The 19,361-nt window shown below is 44.5% G+C and overlaps 1 long non-coding RNA gene across 1 annotated transcript in view; it reads right to left on the reverse strand.

The window, feature by feature from the left end:
- The window catches only part of LOC113915017, a 41,901-nt gene extending 23,864 nt beyond the window's left edge, over positions 1-18,037 (reverse strand). The window contains exons 1-2 of the long non-coding RNA XR_003517574.1: positions 17,857-18,037; positions 17,672-17,760 (exon numbers count right to left, since the gene is read on the reverse strand). This is a non-coding gene — a long non-coding RNA (uncharacterized LOC113915017). The remainder of the gene's footprint in view (positions 1-17,671; positions 17,761-17,856) is intronic.
- Positions 18,038-19,361: the final 1,324 nt, after the last annotated feature.

Here is a 19,361-nt window from a genome sequence, read left to right on the forward strand (position 1 = left end):
AGGGGAGAGAAAGAGAGAGAGAGAGAGACAGAGACAGAGACAGAGGGACTAGACAATCACTTTTGAAGAAGTCAAACAGATTTATAACCAGCCTCTCACCCAAGTGATGAAAAAGCTATTGTTGGGGCATCTTGGCACCAGAAAGGAAGAGAGGGATTTTCCTGAATCATTTCTCATTTTTTATTTAAGCTTCACACTTTTCCTGGGGCCTCTGGGCAGCCTTCCAGAACCCATCCCCAGGACTGCCTCTGGGTTTAGAGGTAAGCGATCTGTCCCTCCCAGGCTGGGGAAGGGGCGGGGGCTGAGGCCCGGACAGGCCATGCTTGGCTCAGCCCCCTGACATTGTACACTCTAATGCAATGTGAAGTAGCACGTCTAAATAGCCTGTCCAACTTTTTTGATGTTCTTGAACCCACAGATGGGATTCATTTCCACACTGTTCGCAAAACGTAAACGATACAAGGACATTAAAGAGCATTAAACTACTTGATGACATTTTGGTCACATTAATGAAAAGTGGCATTATTTAAACTACCAGAAAGAAAGAGAAAGAGGGTGGGGGCAGAAAGGGGAGGGATGAAGAGGAAGAGAGACAAAGCAGGGAGGGGGAAGGAGGAATAGGAGAGAGGTTGGAATCCATTTCAAGTGTAGAAGAAATACTGGCAGTCCCAGCTCTTACCAACCCAGTTGGGATTTCACTGCGTAGGACACAAGAAGCAGACATCTCTGGTGACTAGACAGATCTGCAGAACATTCCAACGCCTATATAGGAAGCTATGCAGAGATACTAATACTTTAACGTCCACTTCCAGACTGACTAGTTTGGCCAACATACTACTGGGACACAAGAGACGGCAGGAGGAATGTCAAACTCACCTCCTCCAGGGAGCCTTCCCTGAGTGTCTCCCCAGGCTAGATTAGGTGTCTATTCCCTGGATGCCTGAGGACTCTTAAGCTTATCCTCATCACAGCCCACATCGCCTTGTCATTTAATCACTGAGTAACTTGCTGGAAACTTCCCCCTGACCGTGGGCTCTTCGAGGGCATAAAACAAGGATTAGGAGCATAGGTTTGAAGAGACAAATTCGCCTGGGCTCCAGTCCCAGTTAGCCCATGAATCAGTTTTATGACCTGGAGAGACTAAATGAATTTCCCTGGGCCTCAGTTGTGCCATCTGTAGATTGGGGTAAGAAGAAAACCTGGCTCACAGAATTGTAGCGATGCCCGAATGAGGTAATGATTAAAAAATACCCAGCACCATGCCTGGTACACATATACTCAACACATGTTGCAGATTAGCATCAGCGTCATGTCCAGTACCCCAAGTACTTGGCACAGGGAAGGCACTCAGTAAATACCGGCAAAGAAATGAGTCTCAACAGACCGAAAGAGAAGAAAAAAAAAAAAAAATCACTTATAAAGGGGACTAAGGAATTGGACCTGGAGCCACAGAAACTGCAAATGGGTGGCAGAGACATTTTATAACTCACTTATCAAGTCCTGGGCACCTTGTTTTAAAATAAAAATTTCTAGTACTGTGTTATCTCTCAAGAATGCCTAGGGAGATGTCCTGCTCATTCCTCCGGTGAATGGGGTGAGCAGCCCCCAACCCTCCAACAGCCTATGCGCCCCCTCCCCTCTCCCTCTGCCTTGGCAGGGCTTTCTCCTTCCAGCCCTGGTGGTTACATTAATTGCTAATGACAATGGCAACCTTCACTCTGTGTGGTTTCCTGCCCAGATTTTGGATCCTTTACAAGGCTCTCTTTTCTTTTTTTCCCAGATAGGAAATGCAACCCGAGATGTGTGAAGAAAAAAACAGTGTGCTTATTGTCATAGCCTCCACTCCTCACTGGGCTCCCAGGCCGGCTGTGTGTGCTCTGGGGTATCTGCCCCGCCACAGGGAAGAATAAACCCAGACTCAAATCATAGGAAATTCATCAAGTGTGCTTCTCAGAACTCTGTCTTTCAAGGTCTGTTTCCCTGCCATATGATCTCTATAAACCAAATCACTGTTAGCCAGGGCACAGGACCAGAGGCGCCGGAGGCTCATGGATAATGAATGCCAAATGCATGTGACAATAGACTGATCAGGGAGCCGAATGGAAATTTCTGAGTCGTGCTTTTATATGTATATACATACGTACATATACGCATACATATGTATACCCCGTGCCCACATACATGCACGCACACACAAGTCAAGTAAGCAGTATACCTTAACGGAGGCCAACCGTGTGATCCTTGGGGCCACACTCAACTAATTTACCTCTCAATAACTCTGTTCAATTATCAAGACAAAGAAGGATAAAATGAAAGAGAAAAAAAGTCAGATCCCAGTTTAGCTGGGCATACTCGACATAGAAGAACCACGGACTTGACTTAGAAATTCAGAATGCCTTTCACTCAGGGGCGAGCAAAGGACCCAACGCACACGGGGCCTCACCTGAAAAATGTAGAACCAGGACTCACCCAGGCACCAGGTGTATTAACGGGAGGAACGGCCCTCAGTTGAACGGATCATTGTGTGATCTTTCCCAGTAATCATTTTGACTCCTGGGTCTGACTGACCCCTTCACTCCATAAGCAGGTTGCCAGTGTGACAAGGTAAGAGACGAGAACACGGGACAGAGACTAGCAGGGCCACCAGCTAAAGGCAGAAAGGTAATTAATGTTACAGCCTCTTAGATTCTAGAAAATACTGCACTTAAAACTGCAAGTCAACTCAGCGGCTGTCGGCAACCGATAAATGCTTCCATATTCACAGGCATCAGCAATCTTCCCTTACAAAAAAAGTAATAATACATACATATTAATGGATCACATTTTGTCCTTTGGGGAGCATAATTTTTAAAAGGGCCAAGGCAGCAATAATGGTTCCTTTAAAAATTCTAAATGCTGTAATTGTTTTCTCTGAATTATGGTGCTAGGATTTAATTAGCGATGAATGTTCGGTATGGGGTTTGGACATTTTTGATGAATTCAGCCAAACAGAAAAGTAGTCTTGTCCTCATTGCTCCCTCCTCTCCCCCGCCCCTCTTCCTTCCCCAGCACCCTGCAATGTGCCTGCGCATGAGAACGTGTCCACGTAGGGATTTTCTGCAGTTCGGCCGTAGTTAGGAAGGAGATTGCTGTAACCACAGTTCAACGAGGAACATGAAACGTGGTCAGTGAGGTCATGCAATTCAGCACAAGTTTTGAGGTTTTCTAGTTATAAGGAGGAAAACTAATAAAATGCAAATGGCAGGAATTTCTCCTTGGCAATGTTCTTATCACGAGAAAGCAGTCGCCCAGGTCTTGGGCCTGGGCTCTTGGGCTTCAGGGGCTCATGGGCAGCGGGGCTAAAGGTGTGAGGGGGAGGGAGGTGGGAGGAGGAAAGGGCTTTCTTCATTCATCCAACAAATAACCATTAAGCAAAGCAGAGTCTGGGTGCAGACCCCGAGCTGGGCACTGTGCGCAGAGCCCTGGCAAGGGAGCACTTGCCTGGGGATAAACACAATCGCTTTGTTCTTCTCCAAACCACTTCTTTGTGAGAGCAGCTGGAGAGAAGCCCAGAGCAGTGGCCATCCACACGGGCCGAATCCATGTGGCCTACACAGTGGGGGCCCTGGGGGCTGTGCCCAGGCCTCTCCTCCACCTTCAGGACGGCTTTCATTTGGGACCTGGAGGCTGTTCCTGAGTTCCCAGTATCCTCTATTAACATGCAAATGCCCCTGGGAAAGGTCGCACCTTGAGACCCCACCAGCTAACCTCTTGCTCACCCGTTACTTCTTAGCAAGGATTAGCAGAAATAGAACACCGAAAAGGCTGGGGGGGTGGGGGGAAGGTTAGGGCTTGTGGGAAGCGAGGTAAAAGACCTCTTCCGACTGCCAACATTTTCCTAGACAGTCGATGTGCTTTAATTCGACACAACAAATCAATATACTTCTTTTAATGACGGCTGATCTTTGAAAACTGTAAAACAAAACGAAATTGCACTTGCAGAACTGCTGTCCCTGCCTTGGTTACACCATTCGAATTGCCTGCTTCAAAATCTTGCCCAAAGAGTAAAAATGCTGCCTCCCAAAATGGCAGGCCATGGTGGTCAACGGAGGGTTTTTCCCCACTCTGTCTGGCGCCCCCATCGTGCTTCTCCCTACCCACCCCCTTCCTTCAGTTCGCCCTACCCACCCCCTCCTATCACACCCTTCCTCTTCCTCCCTGTCCACCGCTCTCGGTGTCTCGAGAGTGCCCTTGAGACCCATTGGTCCAGCGGCTCCAGGGTTTTCAACATTCCTCTCGATAAAGTCTTTAGAATGCCAAGCTGGGGAGAGTCACGGGTAAGAGCATAGGATGCCAAATTAGCCGGTAAGACGTGGGTTCAAATCCTGGCGCTGCCACTCCTAGATACTGGAGACAAGTGACTTATACTCTCTGATCATTAGTTTCTTCACTGTTTATCTATTGAGAGGAATAAATAAATAAATAGTGCCTAGCATAGTGTGAGGCACACAGTTAAGTACTCAATAAATATCTGCAATCGCTATTGTGATAATATATCTGATATATCTTTTATCTTAGGAGTCCCATTTCTTATGAAATGGGATTCCATTCCAAGATGACCTTCGTGTAGTTTTTTTTTTTTTTAAACGCACCATAATATACATACCAGTGAGTGCAGGCCTTAAAAGTTGTTCTCTTAGGGAAATGTTTCCTTTTTCAGCCTTGCTGTCAATGATCTTAATTGTTATTCATCTATTCCTTTATCCACTCAACAAATATTTGTGTGCCCTTATTATGTGCCCAACACTTAGGATCCAGAGATGGGCCTATCTGATCCCTGGCTTCCAGGAGCTCACACTTAGTGGGTCAATGCCGAGTGGGCAAGAGCAGGTGTCCATAAAGAGCTCTGAGAAAGTTGTCAGTAAAGAACCAACTGTCTGATGTAGTTGGGGAAGATATCCAGAGAGGCATTCAAGTTGAGTAGTAACTAAAGGAGAATAATATTTGCTGCAATTTACTAAGACTCTTCTAAGTACCAGTCACTGAACTAGGGGCTTTATCATTTTAATGTGTTCCACACAATAATCACGCAAGGTAAATATTATTCTCATTTTGCAGATGAGAATACTGAGTCTCAAGGAGTTTAAGAAATGTGCCTATAATCTTACAACTGAAATTTCAAACCACATCAGTGGGGTTGCCAAAACCTGTGCTTTTCCTTGCAACCTAATGGGCCAATTCAAAAGTCACTCAGGCAAGAAGAAGGGAAGTAATGGTCTTGTTATTTATAGGCACATCTCCAGTTTTTGTTTTTTATTACACAGTACTTTATATATACAAAATAATTTCCTAATGTATTTAAGTTTATTAAATAGAAATGTATATTTATCTTAGAAAATACTGGAAAGCACAGATATATATATATAATGTAATATAAAATATATTTTTATATATATAAAATATAAAATTATTTTTAGGTAAATAGCATGCTAGGCATTTTTATCCTTAGAGGAAGAGGGTTATATCTATACACAAATATGATCATATTTTGATATGTACTTACAAGTTCCTTCTTTAAGATTTTATTTATTTATTTGACAGAGAGAGACACAGCAAGAGAGGGAACACAAGCAGGGGGAGTGGGAGAGGGAGAAGCAGGCTTCCCGCTGAGCAGGGAGCCCAATGCGGGGCTCGATCCCAGGACCCTGAGATCATGACCTGAGCCGCAGGCAGATGCCCCACCACTGAGCCACCCAGGCGCCCCTACAAGTTCCTTTTTCCACTTTACAACGGATCAAGAACATGTTTTGATGTCATCATACACGTATGCATACCATCTTTATTAGTCACTGTTAAGTGTTCTTTAGATGGATAGATACCATCATTTATTAACCTATTCTCTCTGCAGACGCCTAGCTTAATTTCAATTTTTAAAATTATCGTGAATAACGTTGTGATGATTATCCTTTGCACAAATGTCTCTGTGTATTTGTCCAGTCACTCTCTCTCTCTCTCTCTCTCTCTTTTTAAGATTTTATTTATTTGAGAGAGAGAGAGAGCAGAAGCAGGGAAGGGGGGCAGAGGGAAGGGAGAAGCAGACTCCTGGATGAGCAGGGAGCCCGATGTGGGGCTCGATCGCAGGACCCTGAGATCATGATCTAAGCCAAAGTCAGACACTTAACTGACTGAGCCACCCAGACGTCCCTGTCCAGTCATTCTCTTAAGATAGATTTTGGGAGGGGAACTGCTGGGTCAAATTTTTAAGGTCTTTGATATATGTGGCCCAGTTGTGTTTCATCATGTGTGAATTTATACTTCCATTTACAATTTGTGGAAGTGCCCTGACATTTGTTTTTACACAGCTATGTTCTCCACTTTATCTTACTGGTTTTATAAGAGGTCTTTATATGTCAAGGCAATCAACCTTTTGTCTTTTGTATATTTTATGGTATATTTGTTCTACAGAAATATTTAATTTTATAGAGTGAAATCTATTAAATTGTTTCATGGTTTTGGCTGTTGATGCACTATTTAGGAGAGCCGTTCCTAATCATGACCCTAAATTTTCCCTTAGATATTGTGTGGCCTCACCTTTTATATCTTATTTTTTAATCTATCCAGAATTTAATGTGATATGTGGTAGGAGGAAAGAATCCAAATCAACATGTCTCTAGGTACCATCTCCACATATGAAATACTACTTCTATTGTATACCAAATAATAGTAGGAAGGAGTTTCCTATTCTTTTCCACTGATCTAGTTGTCTATTTCCACCCACAGGACCACACTGTTTTAATTATTATTGCTCTGTAGTATATCGAGTATCTGGCAATGCTAGTCTCTTATCATTTTTCTTTTTCAAAGCTATTTATATGATTTTTTTCTGGTTTCTTTCTTTCAAAAGTGAGGGTATAAGGTGGAGGAGAACTTTTAAAAGTGTGGCAGTAATATGCATGATAAAGTGTGTGTGTTTTTAAAAAAAATCAGTCTCACAACTTTATAGCCACACTTCGTTCATTTCCATACTGAATGGGGTAATTCTGGTGCTTAGAGTCAAGCATGCCCCATCTATCACTTGATCTATTATATCCTGTTGGCCAAGAACCTTGGCGGGAGGTTTCGCTCATTCTGTCTGTATGAAAAGGCAATATAATAGGGTAGTGGCTGAGAGCACAGGATGTAGCTGTGTGGCCTTGGGAAGGTATTTAACCTCTCTGAGCCTCCATGTCCACATTTGTAGTAGAGGGGTGACAATACACTAACCCATAACATACAAGCTGCACATGGAAGGCTCTTAGAAGAGTGGCTGGCACAAAGTAAATATTCCGTGAACATTAACTAGTACCTTCATGTCCGCATCCATGGTCTTGTCATTCTAGGGGTCTGCTAATAAGTCTTAACTTGGAAGAGGGAGACTGAAAGGAAGATATGAAATTGGGAAAAACGAGTTAAATAAAATAATATTTCATAAGCCTTTGCAAATGTTTATAGGGCTGAGCAATTGTCATTAAGTTGTTATTCCTCGTGGTGTCCAGGGTACTGGTAAAGCAAGCTGTGGCCTGGCCAGAGAGTGGGGGCCACATGGTGTCAGAAGATGGCTTACCACATAAGGACCCTGAACCAGCCAGGTCATCTGAACCCACTGCAGATTCTACTTAAGGCCCTTGTCTTGACCTCTGTTGATCCTGTCAGTTCAGAGCTCACACTGGACTTCTCATTCTGCTCTCCCTCCTGCCTCTGCTCAGAGCAGATCTCCTCCTCTGCCAGCTCAGAATCTGAGCATGGGGATGAGACTGAGCTCTGGAGTCGGACCACCTTGGATTAAAACACCAGCTCTGCTACAGACTACTGCGGTATTAGAACTGGAGTTTTCTTCAGCAGAAAAAGTGGGGATGTTATGCCTTCCTTGCCAGGTTACCATGGGGATTAGGTGAGAATAATACACATAAGAGCATTTTATAGAGTGTCAGGCACAGAGTAGGTGCTCAATAAATGTTACTGCATCAGTAAAAAATGTTGGATTCTAAGTAATAGAAAACCCGATTCAAACTGGCTTCAACAATAAAGGACAATTATTGGGTTATATAACTGGAGAGTGAAGAACAAGCTGGGCTTTAGGAACAGTTTGATTCAGTAGCCTGACTATGCCACCAACAATTTGTTCCTTTGTTCACTATTTCCTCTCCCTTCATCCTGCCTTTCCCAGAATCAGCTTCATTAAAGCTGTCTCCCTCTCATGATCCCAAAAATGGCTGCAAGTATCTGGAGAGAAAAACACAAGGCCACCGCCAGAAATTTCTCCAGGTACCCCAGGAAGAGCTCGTCTAGGAACCCCCAGCAAACTTCTCTTGTTGTAGCTCAGTAGCCAGAATGCAGTCACAGGCCTGTCCCTGAAGCAGTTGACTATGGCCCGAAGATGGGATTGTGCACACCAGCCTTGGTCTGAACCACAGGCCCTGGGTATAGTGTCACCTCTTTGCTGTTGTTAGAACTGTGCAGAGGCAGGAGGATGAAACTGGACCGAACATCAGAAGAATTACCAAAAGAAGGGTCAACTGGGGGGAATTACCAAAAGAAGGGATATTGGGGGAACTACCACAAAGCCCACCCTTCATGTTTCTGGTCCCCAGTGGGGCACAGATGAGTAGGTAGGCGAGTCTCCATTGAAACTAGAGACAGGGAAAATGGCAATAATAATAATAATAATAATAATAATATTTGGAGTTTTTCTTTAAAGTTAATATTAAAAAATAGCCTTTGGAAACTACAAAAATATTCTTGCTCCACACCACTAAAGAACGTGTGCTGAAAGCCCAGGATCAGGTCATCCGCACAATTGGTGTTTTTCTTTTTGATTCTGTCCGTCCCTGGGACCTTTCTTCTGTAGGCGGCTCCCTTTCTCTTTGCCTCTTTCTGCTTCCCTTTCCTTCTCTGTTTACATTTTATTGGCCTCAAGTACCTGGGAAGGAATCTGCAAGGGCAGAGACAGTGGGCTCAAGGCCTGAGTGAGCCCTCGTTCCTACTCAGCCCATCCCTGCTTCTGAGCGAAGCCTGGTCTCCCAAAGGGTTCAATGGTGGAGCCCAAGTGGGCCCTTCATGCCTCCAGGTTGCTAAGTAACAAACACTTCAAGTTTGGAAATCTTTATCCACACCGGATATATTATCTTGGCAAATTGGACTTTCAGATCTGGTAGCAATGGAAAGAGTAACTTTTTTTTTTTTTTTTTTAATAGAGACAATTTAGATGATTTCAAAGACATCTGGTCTCTTTTTCCAGCGACGTATGACTCTTCTCTTTCACTAAGCACATTGGATCCAAACACTTCACGTGTACAAAAGCACAAGGTCCCTGAAGAAAAAAGTGGACTCACAAAGGGCTGCCAGTTGGAAAGGCCTTGGAACCCACTAGGGCAATAGCACCAGGGCACACGTCCTTCCTCTTTCCCTTTATTTTGAGGCTTCTTTTAACCTAGTTTCTTCCAAGGACTCTTCCTTCTCTGTCTTATTCTCTTGGTTGCTGACTCCCTTCCTGCCCTCTGTCTGGTCTTTCTTTCTTCCTTTCTCTTTCTTTCTTTCTTTTCTTCCTTCCTTCCTTCTTCTTTCTTTCTTTCCTTTCTTTCTTTCTTCCTTCCTTCCTTCCTTTTTCTTTCTTTCTTCCTTTGTTTTCCTTTCTTTTCTTTTTCTTTCTTTCTTTTCTTTTTCTTTCTTTCTTTTCTTTTTCTCTTCCTTCCTTCCTTTCCTTCTTTCTCCCCCTTTCCCTCATTCCCACGGTTGTCTCTTCAAACTTCCATCCAGCCTTCTCTTTTCCTCTCCATCCTTCTTCCTCCCAAGTCCAAATGACACAAGGACAAAAGACACCACAATGGCTCACGGCCGCGGACACTTAGTCTTCTTGCCCCACCCCTTGGTGGGGTGTAGAGTTGGTCATTCCACTTTCCTTCTTAAATCACAGTCGGGGTAATCTCAGGGCAGAAACTCTCACCCCTAACTTCTTTAAAAGTTTTTTTCAAGACAAACCCAAACACCAAATACCTTCTCCACCTGCTTGCTAATATCTAGAATTCCTCCAACAGAGAACATTACATTCCACAATTAAAGACCAAGTTTCAAACATAAATAATAAACAACTCACATCTGGGTAGCTCTTAACAGTTTTCCAAACAGGTCCAGCTGTTTGCAACCCATTCCCTCATTTGACCCCCACCCTAATCTGGAAATTGAAGCATTATTTTACTCTCATGTCCATTTGAAAATGAGGACACTGAGGCTCAAAGATGTTAAGTATCTTTCCAAAAGTGGCTCTGCCTTAGTTCTGTCTGATGCTAATGCCCATATTCTTCCCCACTCCACCTCACTCCTCTGAGAGGGAACCATAACAACCTGAAATGAGTGTGAATCTTCCCCTAATTTCTTCAGACCCAAGATGCGCCCCCATTCCTATCTCTCTGACATCTTCAATTTATAGTTATTACTGGTGGAACCTGTCAGTGGGGTATGCTGCCACCAGATGGCAGATGATACTCTGGTTTAAGGGTAAGCTCCAGATTTTTACCACGAGAGTCAAATGTTTCTCTGCATTTTATCATTTTATAATCAAAATTATAGTTCATGAAAAAACAGGTTAAGCATAGCAGTATCCACATCTAGATACAGGATACAGAGAAGACATGCATTTAGAGGAATAAATTTACAGGTTGATTATATGCCTATTAAAATGCTCACTGACTATTAACAAGTGCAACTCAGTCTAATTCTGCCCACAAAATCACTTCAAGCCTACTTCAAGTTTCCAAGATGTTGGCCACGGTACTCTAGGGTTACTGCCTTCCCATTCTGGCCATTCACTTTCCCAAACACTAGCTGGAAAGGAGAAGTCAGAGTGGTTCTCAAACCTAAGAGTACCTCTGAATCACCAGGAGGGCTAGTTCAAGCACAAATGTCCAGGTCTCAATTTCTGTTTCTGATTCAGTAGGTGTGAAGTGGGGGCTGAGAACTAGCATTTGTAACAAATTCCCAGGTGATGTTGATGCCAGGGTTCTGGGGACCACATTTTGAAAACCACTGGACTGTGGCCAGCCACCCTGTCTGGCTCTCATAGGTTTCTCTTTTCCCCTCACCTCTCACCAGCACCATAGAGGAAGGAGTTTGAGCCCCATGGTCCCCCAGCCACAGCCTGGGGTCCTACTGTGAGTAATTAACCAACAACCTTAAATACTGTTCTTGGCACCAAATGAACATTGTGTCACTTTTTTTTCCTTCCTTCCTTCCTTCCTTCCTTCCTTCCTTCCTTCCTTCCTCCATCCCTCCCTCCCTCCCTCCCTTATTTAGAGAGAAAGAGAAAGAGACTGAGAGAGAGAGAGCATGTAAGTGGGGGTAGGGGCAGAGGGAGAGAGAGAGAGAGAGAGAATCTTAAGCAGACTCCATGCCCAGTATGGAGACCCACAAGGGGCTCAATCCCATGACCCTGAGATCATGACCTAAGCTGAAATCGAGTCGGAGGATTAACGGACTGAGCCACCCAGGGGCCCCATGTCACTTTTTTTTTTTTTATTTATGAGAGAGAGAGAGAGAGAGAGAGGCAGAGGGAGAAGCAGGCTCCCAAGGAGTAGGGAGCCTGATGCGGGACTCGATCCCAGGATCCTGGGATCATGACCTGAGCCGAAGGCAGACGCTTAACCATCTGAGCCACCCAGGCGCCCCCCATGTCACTTTTGATACATATTTCTGCTGCTCAGTGCCTTCTGAGCAGATATTCTGTGATATCAATGCCTATCAGAACTTTGTGTCTCATTAATTATAATGATAGAAAATGCAAGCATTTACAAAACTGACTGCACTGAGGTGTTGCTTTATCACCTCATCTAACCCCCATAATTCTATGAGAAGGATACCATCGCCATCACCCTTGTACAGATGGGAAGGCAGAGGAGCAAGATTATAAAACCACTAAGTTACAGAGCCTGGACTAAACACCAGTTTCTCTCCAGAACATAAGCTCTCTCAGTCACCACAGGTACTAATTCCAAGTTTTCAATTTGGATAATAAAAGTTGGATTCTGGCTCCCTCGAGTCAGTTTCTTCTAGTTCCTACAGCCTCTAGTCCTAACATTAGCCCCATCGGTCTACGTCCCAGCCCGCCAGCCAGCCAGGATGCCCCGTGACGTCCCCTGTTCTAAATTCTGTGCCTCAGTCCATACTGGATGCAGGCAAGAAACAGTTAGAAATGGAGACCCCAAGTCTCTTCCAGGGTCTTAGGCAACAAACACAGATTCAGATGCATTCCCCAGGTGGTACTTTTTAAGGCAGGGAAGTGGAATCAGCCACTTTATAATGAGCTTCTACAAATGTTATGTTGGTGCGTTGAAAGAGCATCATAAGAATTTCTCTTATTTATGAAAGAACTATGCAAACATATTGTGAAAGAAGAAAAGTGAGGTGGGGGGATGGAGAGGGAAAGAAAGAAGGGAGGGAGGGGGAAGGTAGGGGGGAGGCAAGGAGGGGAGGAAGGAAGGGAGGAAAGGGGAGGAATGAGGAGGGAGGGAGGAAGAAAGGAAGGGAAAAGGGACAGAAAACCAACCTGGGAGAAAACATATTGAAGGAACAAAAGGAAATCTTTGCAGTCCTCTCAGGCTATAGAACATCTTAATAAGAATATAAATTCAAGAACAGAAGGGCTGAAAGACAAGATAATGAGGTTGAAAACAAACAAAGGAGATGGAGGATCTAAGGAAACAAATTGAGGACACCACATCATTATAGAACTAATACAAAAATTAGAGCAAGGAGCAGGTATATTCCACTAAAAATAAAATTAGATGGATGAGAGTTTGAGATAATCACAGTAAATGCGGATTAAAACAACGATATTAGAAACAGCTACAGGGAAACTAATAGATTTTTTTAAAGCCCAGTACGTTAAAAAAAAAAGTAAGTTTCCAAACCAGAAGGTAAAATTTTTAAAATTATCTAAATAAATAAAAAAATTGAATATGCAGATTGAAAGATATACCACATTCCAGGAAAATTTCATACAGACAGCTCAAGATAGATCTATATGAGTTTAAAAAAATGACAACTTGAAACATTCAATCAGGAAAAGCAAATCATTATGAAGGGTTAAAATCAAGCTGGACTCAGCTTTCGCCACAGAACATTTAAGGCCAAAAGGCAGTGTTCACAATAAGAGAGAAAATGCACCCCAGGTGTTACAACCACACAAGAATGCTGTGAAATATAAAAAGCAACAGACTTTCTCAAAGCTGAGAAACCAGTAAAACAGCACCTATGGGCCCTTCTTGAACAAAACTATGTGACAATGAAATTCAGGCAATTAAGAAATAAAGAAAAAAAATAACTTTGGAACAGAAACACCATGAAAGAGCATTAGTGGTGGGTGGTAGGTCTAGTTACTATCTATACTGGTAACGAGCAAAGTCTGCAGGGAAGCCCACACTAACTGCCTTCTTTACTAGGGCAAGAGTGCTCGCCCCGCTCCGGTGTGCAGGACCTCCTTTCCCCTGCTTTACTTTTTGCTTTCATTCTAGAGCATGTATCATTTTCTAATACATCGTGTATTTTACTCTTTTGTGGTTTTTTTACCTGCCCCTGCCCCACGGTAAGTAAGTCAGGGGAGCTGGTTGCAAGAAATACAGAACTATTCTAGTTATGGAGCAGACAGAGCTAAAGTCTGAACAATGTACAAATAATCATATGACAAAATCCAAATTTTGAGGGTGTTAATGTCTTACCTTTCATGGCCCAAACACAATTTCTAGTAACACTGAAATGTGGAGTTTCAAAAGGCATGATGAGTGCCATCTCTTGATGCTTTTTATTATCACTTCCATCAACCTTAAAAAGATTTTTCAGGAAATACTTGTGTTTCAAAAGAAAAAAAAATACAGCAAAGAAGCATGTATTCAATAGCCTGTAATTTTACATTGGTGTTTTTTCTTCTGTTAAATTCCAGGAAAGTAAAAGGTAATGCTTCACAGTTTACAATAGTATTTAGAGTTATGATTTCATTTTTATTAAAGTTTTTCTTAGATATTTATTTTTCTATCTCAGTATGCAAATACAAAGACAACAGTGATGATGTTTATTTATTCTCAATATAAGTTATCTCTGAGTAGTATTATTTGGGTTATTTTATTACTTTCATGTCTAAACTTTATTATATTAATTATTTATAGGAGCACGAACATTTCTTTTCAAATACAAGTGAATGGTTTGCCTTTGTTTTAAGAAAGAGAGGGGCTCCTGGGTGGCTCAGTCGGTTGAGCATCCAACTCTTGGTTTCAGCTTGGGTTGTGGTCTCAGGGTCATGGGATAGAGCCCCGCATCAGGATGTGGGGGGGCGGGGGTCGGTGCTGCTTGAGTTTCTCTCTCCCTCTGTCCCTCCTGGCCCTGTGCATGCTCTCTAACTCAAATAAATAAATAAATCTTAAAAAAAAAAGAAAAAAAAGCGAAAAACTAGAAGCATACATGTCATGGTGATAGACATAGAGATATAAAGACAGACACAGAAACACATCAGATACAGATGCAAGTATAGATGTTTAGCACCCATGGCAGAAATAACAGAACTTGAGCCTTAACCTTTAGTTAACTTGCCCTTCTTTCTGTCTACCAGAACTCCCTCGTGGACTTGCCAGATGGAAGGAAGGAAATTAAAGCTGACTGGAGAACCCACTAGGTGCTTTTCCATAAACTTTTGGTTAGACTTGTGGGGTAGTAATAATCTCACTATTTTAGAGAAAATAATGAAAAATTTCAAGCTCAGATAGGGTGTGATTTGCCTGATTTCGTATAGTCGGAGGGAAGATAATAATAGTGGCAATAACTGTGCACGGAGCTCACACCCTGAGTCAGGCTCCATGCTGGATGCATCCGTGAAGAAGCCCTTTTAACCCTCAAAACAGCCTATGATGCCAGCAATTTTTACTCTTATTTTTGACACGTAGCTCCGAGAGAATTGTACGGCCAAATGTCACACAACTAGAAAGAGGCAGGGTCAGGACTGGAACGCAAGTCTATCCCACGCCCACACCCACGCCATTGCCTCTGCTCTGTGCTCCTTCCAGGCTGGAAGAGGAGTGGCCAGGGCTGGTCACCCAGATCTAGTGGAGTGTCAGGCTCCCTCTGGGGGTTCTGCTGCCAGCCAGTCCGTGAATCCCCTTGTCCTCTCCTCGGTGTCCTTGATGAGCTGAACAGGCAAAATGCAGCTCTGATTAGTTCCTGAGCTGGCTCCAGGGCCAGCCTGGGAGCTCAGGCCCCATCTCAGCAGGTAGTCCTTGGGCTGCTCTGACGCAATAAACCCTCAGTCAGGACAGAGGCCTGACTTACGGTCAGCAGCAATGTAGACACTGGCTCCTTCAGAGGAGCATTAGGAGATCTGGATTCCAAGCCCCCTTCTACCATTCCTTTGGGGTGTGACGCCGGGGTAGTCACTTGATGTCTCTGAGCCTCATTTGCCCCATCACTACAATGAAAGCGTTTCGCTACTGGACAATTCCCAAAGTCTCCAGCCCAGTACTTCTGTAATTTAGTCAGAGAATGAGGTCCTCTATTTAGAAGGGTCTGAGTGCTTGGGAGCAAGCTTCTCTTAGAGAAAGGAAAATGGCAGCCAGGGAGCCAAGCCAGCAAGGAGCAGGAGAGCCTAGATTATCCCCAGATGGGAAAAGAGTGACTTCAAGGAAACAAGTCTTCGAAGCTGTAGGAAAGGGTCTCTGTTGTAGGCCTTCACTTTGTCCCCAGGTGGGTCTTAGCAGCTGGACCACAGGCCTTTATGAAATTATCTGCTAATCATGGCCTGGGCATGAGCACTTGAGAGGTGTCACATGCAGAATGAGATGCCTTTTTATGATGCAGTAAAAGAGAGGAAATCACCTTGGCCTCTTGCCTCGTCCTGCGTTCAGTAAAGAAGCGGGCAAGCCGAGCCAGCCTCCCGTGGGTGAGGGCCCTGAAAGCTCAGAATTTCCACCCAAGGACTGCCATTTCATTAGAGCGTTGCAGGGAGGGGCTGCAGGGGGGGCAGGGGAGACAGCCGCACACACACGCCCCGGCCCCGGACGTTTAGGAGAGGCCAGGGATTGCTAAAACCCACAGACACTGAAAGTTTAGAAGAGCCGGGGTCACACACACTACATTAGTAACGTTATATACTCATAACCAGAGAGTAAATTACTGGCTCCACTTGGGACAGGAATTTCTCTCCAAATGCTATTATTGCAACAATCTATTATATTTTCTCTGAAAAGCAGACAGTACCCAGAACCACTGTTCCTCCCACTGACCACTCCCACTCACTGTCAGTGACGATTTTTACCCCAAAGATAAAACAGAGGATTCGACCACCATTGACCACCAGCTGGGTGCCAGGGTCTGCATAGAGCATGTAAGTATCAGAAGAGTTAAAGCAACCGCGTTAACAGTGATCCGGTCGCTTTCCACGTATTAGCTTATTTAAGTCTTATAACAATGCAGATTCAATCCAACAAAAATTAAGTTGATATTATCATCACCCCTCCTTTTACAGATGAGAACCTGAGTCTCAGAGATGTTAAGCGACATGTCCAAGGTCACACAGCTAGTTAGTAGCGGAGCCAGGATGATCCCTCTGTGCGCACTTGTACCAGTTCCATATCTGCATCTCCTAATTTACCATTCATTGTAAATATAGGTCTCCGGGTCCTACCTCCTTCAAGGATGGTCTTTAATCTGAACACCTAGAAGGGGGACCATTCTCTCTCTCCCTCAAGATGTTAGGAAGAAACCTTCTGCTCTTTGCTTCACCCTCTGCTAAGCTCTCTGCCTGGGGACTGGTGGCGTGGGTGGGAATGTGATTTCCATTGGTCCATCCCTTTGTAACAGGAAAGCGATGGGTGGCTTCCCTGGTTAGGGCTGTTGAATCCCTCCTATGTCAGGTGAGGGCGCTATGATTCTCCACACAAGCTGCTGGGTAAAGATCTGTCTGAGGAACCCAATTCTCCCCTCAGGCAGCTGACATCTAGACTAAAATGTGGATTAGGATTCTCATTCTGGTGTTGGGTGCCTGTCAGCCGGGCTGCTGACACTGCACCTTGACCCTGTGTCTGTTTCTCAGAATCCAGAAAGGGGAGGAGGTGACGAATTCGCTCTGAAAAACACAAACAACTCCCAGCTCCAGAGTTCAAGGCCCATCCCTGGGCGACTGGAGGAAGCCTGTTCTTCTAGCAGGTTCCCGTGTTCCTGCTCGGCCTCGCAGCCACTGTCTTGGCCCAGGGGTTGTCAGCCATTCCCCCGCACCAGCCTCAGCCTGCTAGCGCTGCATTATCAGCAGGACTCTCTGCCCCAGGGAGACTTTGGCTCTGACTTCATTTTCCTACACGTTCGTTGTAAGACTAGGAAAAACTAAACATTTAGCAGAATGTTGGTGAGGATTTGAGAATAATCAGAATAAAAAACATGAAAAAGAAAAAAGAGAAAAAAACCTCCAATTGAATACCGGGCATCACAGCTCCTGAAGACTGCCAGGCATGCCCTTCACGGGGAGCCCCTGCGGTTCCCCCATCCTTAGCCCCCATTCCCTGCCTGCCACCATATTGCAGGGATCCCCTTACCAGGGAGCTCCTTTGGCCATGTGTTTCTATCCTGAAACACACCTCTCAAAACTTTTTTGGACTCAATAAAGAAGGGAAAAAAAATTCCTCACCTCCAGGTTCCTCACTGGTACCACCATCAGTATTCAAGTCATCCTCTGGGGTGCTGCTTCACCTGGGCACCTCAACTTCCTCCCTGGACCTGCAAGCAAAGAAACAAACAACAATCAAATAAAATAAACCATTTGCCCCACACCAGCCAGCTCCCATGTTGGCACCAGGCCAGCAAACCACGCACAGAGAGGCATTCCCAGCACAAAGCAGTTTATCTGCTCATCTCCTCAAAACTCGCTATTTGGGAACAGGGGCTGGGTGTCCCTTCATATGACCCAAAAGGCCATCAAAAGTTTTGTCTAAGACTAACAGCACAGGTTTCCCGAAAAAAATTACTCTATCCCCAGGAGCCGCCGGAAAGGTGATGAGAAGGTATTACAAAAGGAGTTTGTTCCCGCTACACACGGCCCAAGGACAACCACAAAGGGGCTTTGTGCGCCAACTGTTTTCTTCAAATTGCCGATGAGGAATCTGAAGCTCAGAGAACGTAAACAACTTGTCCACAGTACCCACGCCAATAACCATTCAAGTAGCTAACAGACCAAGATCAGAATTCTCGCCACCAAACTCTGCTTAGAAGACATGAACCACGCCCCCAGGCCTCCTGAGAGCCTGGTGAGTCTCACCCATCCCAGCACCTTCATCAATAGGAGAGGGTGAAGATGCTGAAGGGGATGGGGTTACCTCCAAGACTCTGATTCTGAGGTGGGAGCAGGGTGTCCATCTCGGTCCCCTGAGACCAGCCCTTCTGGACTTAAGAGTTCCATATTCCATGATTATTCATCTGTCTCAGGTGACTCCAGTCTGCCCCTTGGGGTCAAGAACCAAGAGCCTATGATCCCAGGTCGGTCATCTTTAAGCCATGGGTTACATCTTTGCCAGAGAAGCTCAAATTCAGTTGCTGCTTAAGATTCCCATTCTGCTAGTGCTTTTGTGCAAAAGTCAATCTGTCCCCTGGGGCGGGAGGTGGCAAGGCACAGAGTTTGATTCTGGAGAAGGAGAATCAAGAATTAAGAAGAATAAAGAGATACTTTCAGGCAGCATAGAAAAGGTGAGGAATGTGGAACTTTGCCTTAGGCCCAGCATGGTGCATTTGTCCTGGAGTTGGTTTTGTCACCAAGGTCTCCCACCTGCATCTGCCCTGGCCTCTATGCCCAGCCTCCTCCCAGCCCACGATCCACACTCTTTTCTCCAACCTTGTTAGACTTCTCTTTTAAGGCTGCTTCTTCTTCCCCCGCCCCCGTCATTTTTCTTCTCATTGCCTGAAATACTCTTCTTTCTCTTCAGCTGGTTAATTCTTATTTGTCCTCCAAAGGCCAAGTAGGTGCAGGCAACACCTCCTCCAGGAAGCCTTCCCTGATCCATCCTGTTGTGTCGGCTCCCATGGTACTCAAAGCCCATGCAGGCTTTCACTACAGCACTCCTATGTTGCACTGCATTCTATCTATATTGACCTATGCAAAGAAATCTTAGGATGTGTTGTTAATAGCATGGAATCTATAACCTGACATGTCTAAGCCAAGTCGAGCCAGAGGGGACACGTTTTCCAAATTTCATAGGCCCCGATATTATATGAACTTCTCCAATCTCTTTCCAATTCTATTCCTCCCATCACCATCATGACCTAAGGGAGAGGGAAAGAGGTGTTATCATTTACACTAACCCTGTACCTGCTTTTAATGTTCTACA

The sequence above is a fragment of the Zalophus californianus genome, chromosome 11 (assembly GCF_009762305.2).
Source record: "Zalophus californianus isolate mZalCal1 chromosome 11, mZalCal1.pri.v2, whole genome shotgun sequence".
Taxonomy (NCBI): Eukaryota; Metazoa; Chordata; class Mammalia; order Carnivora; family Otariidae; genus Zalophus; species Zalophus californianus.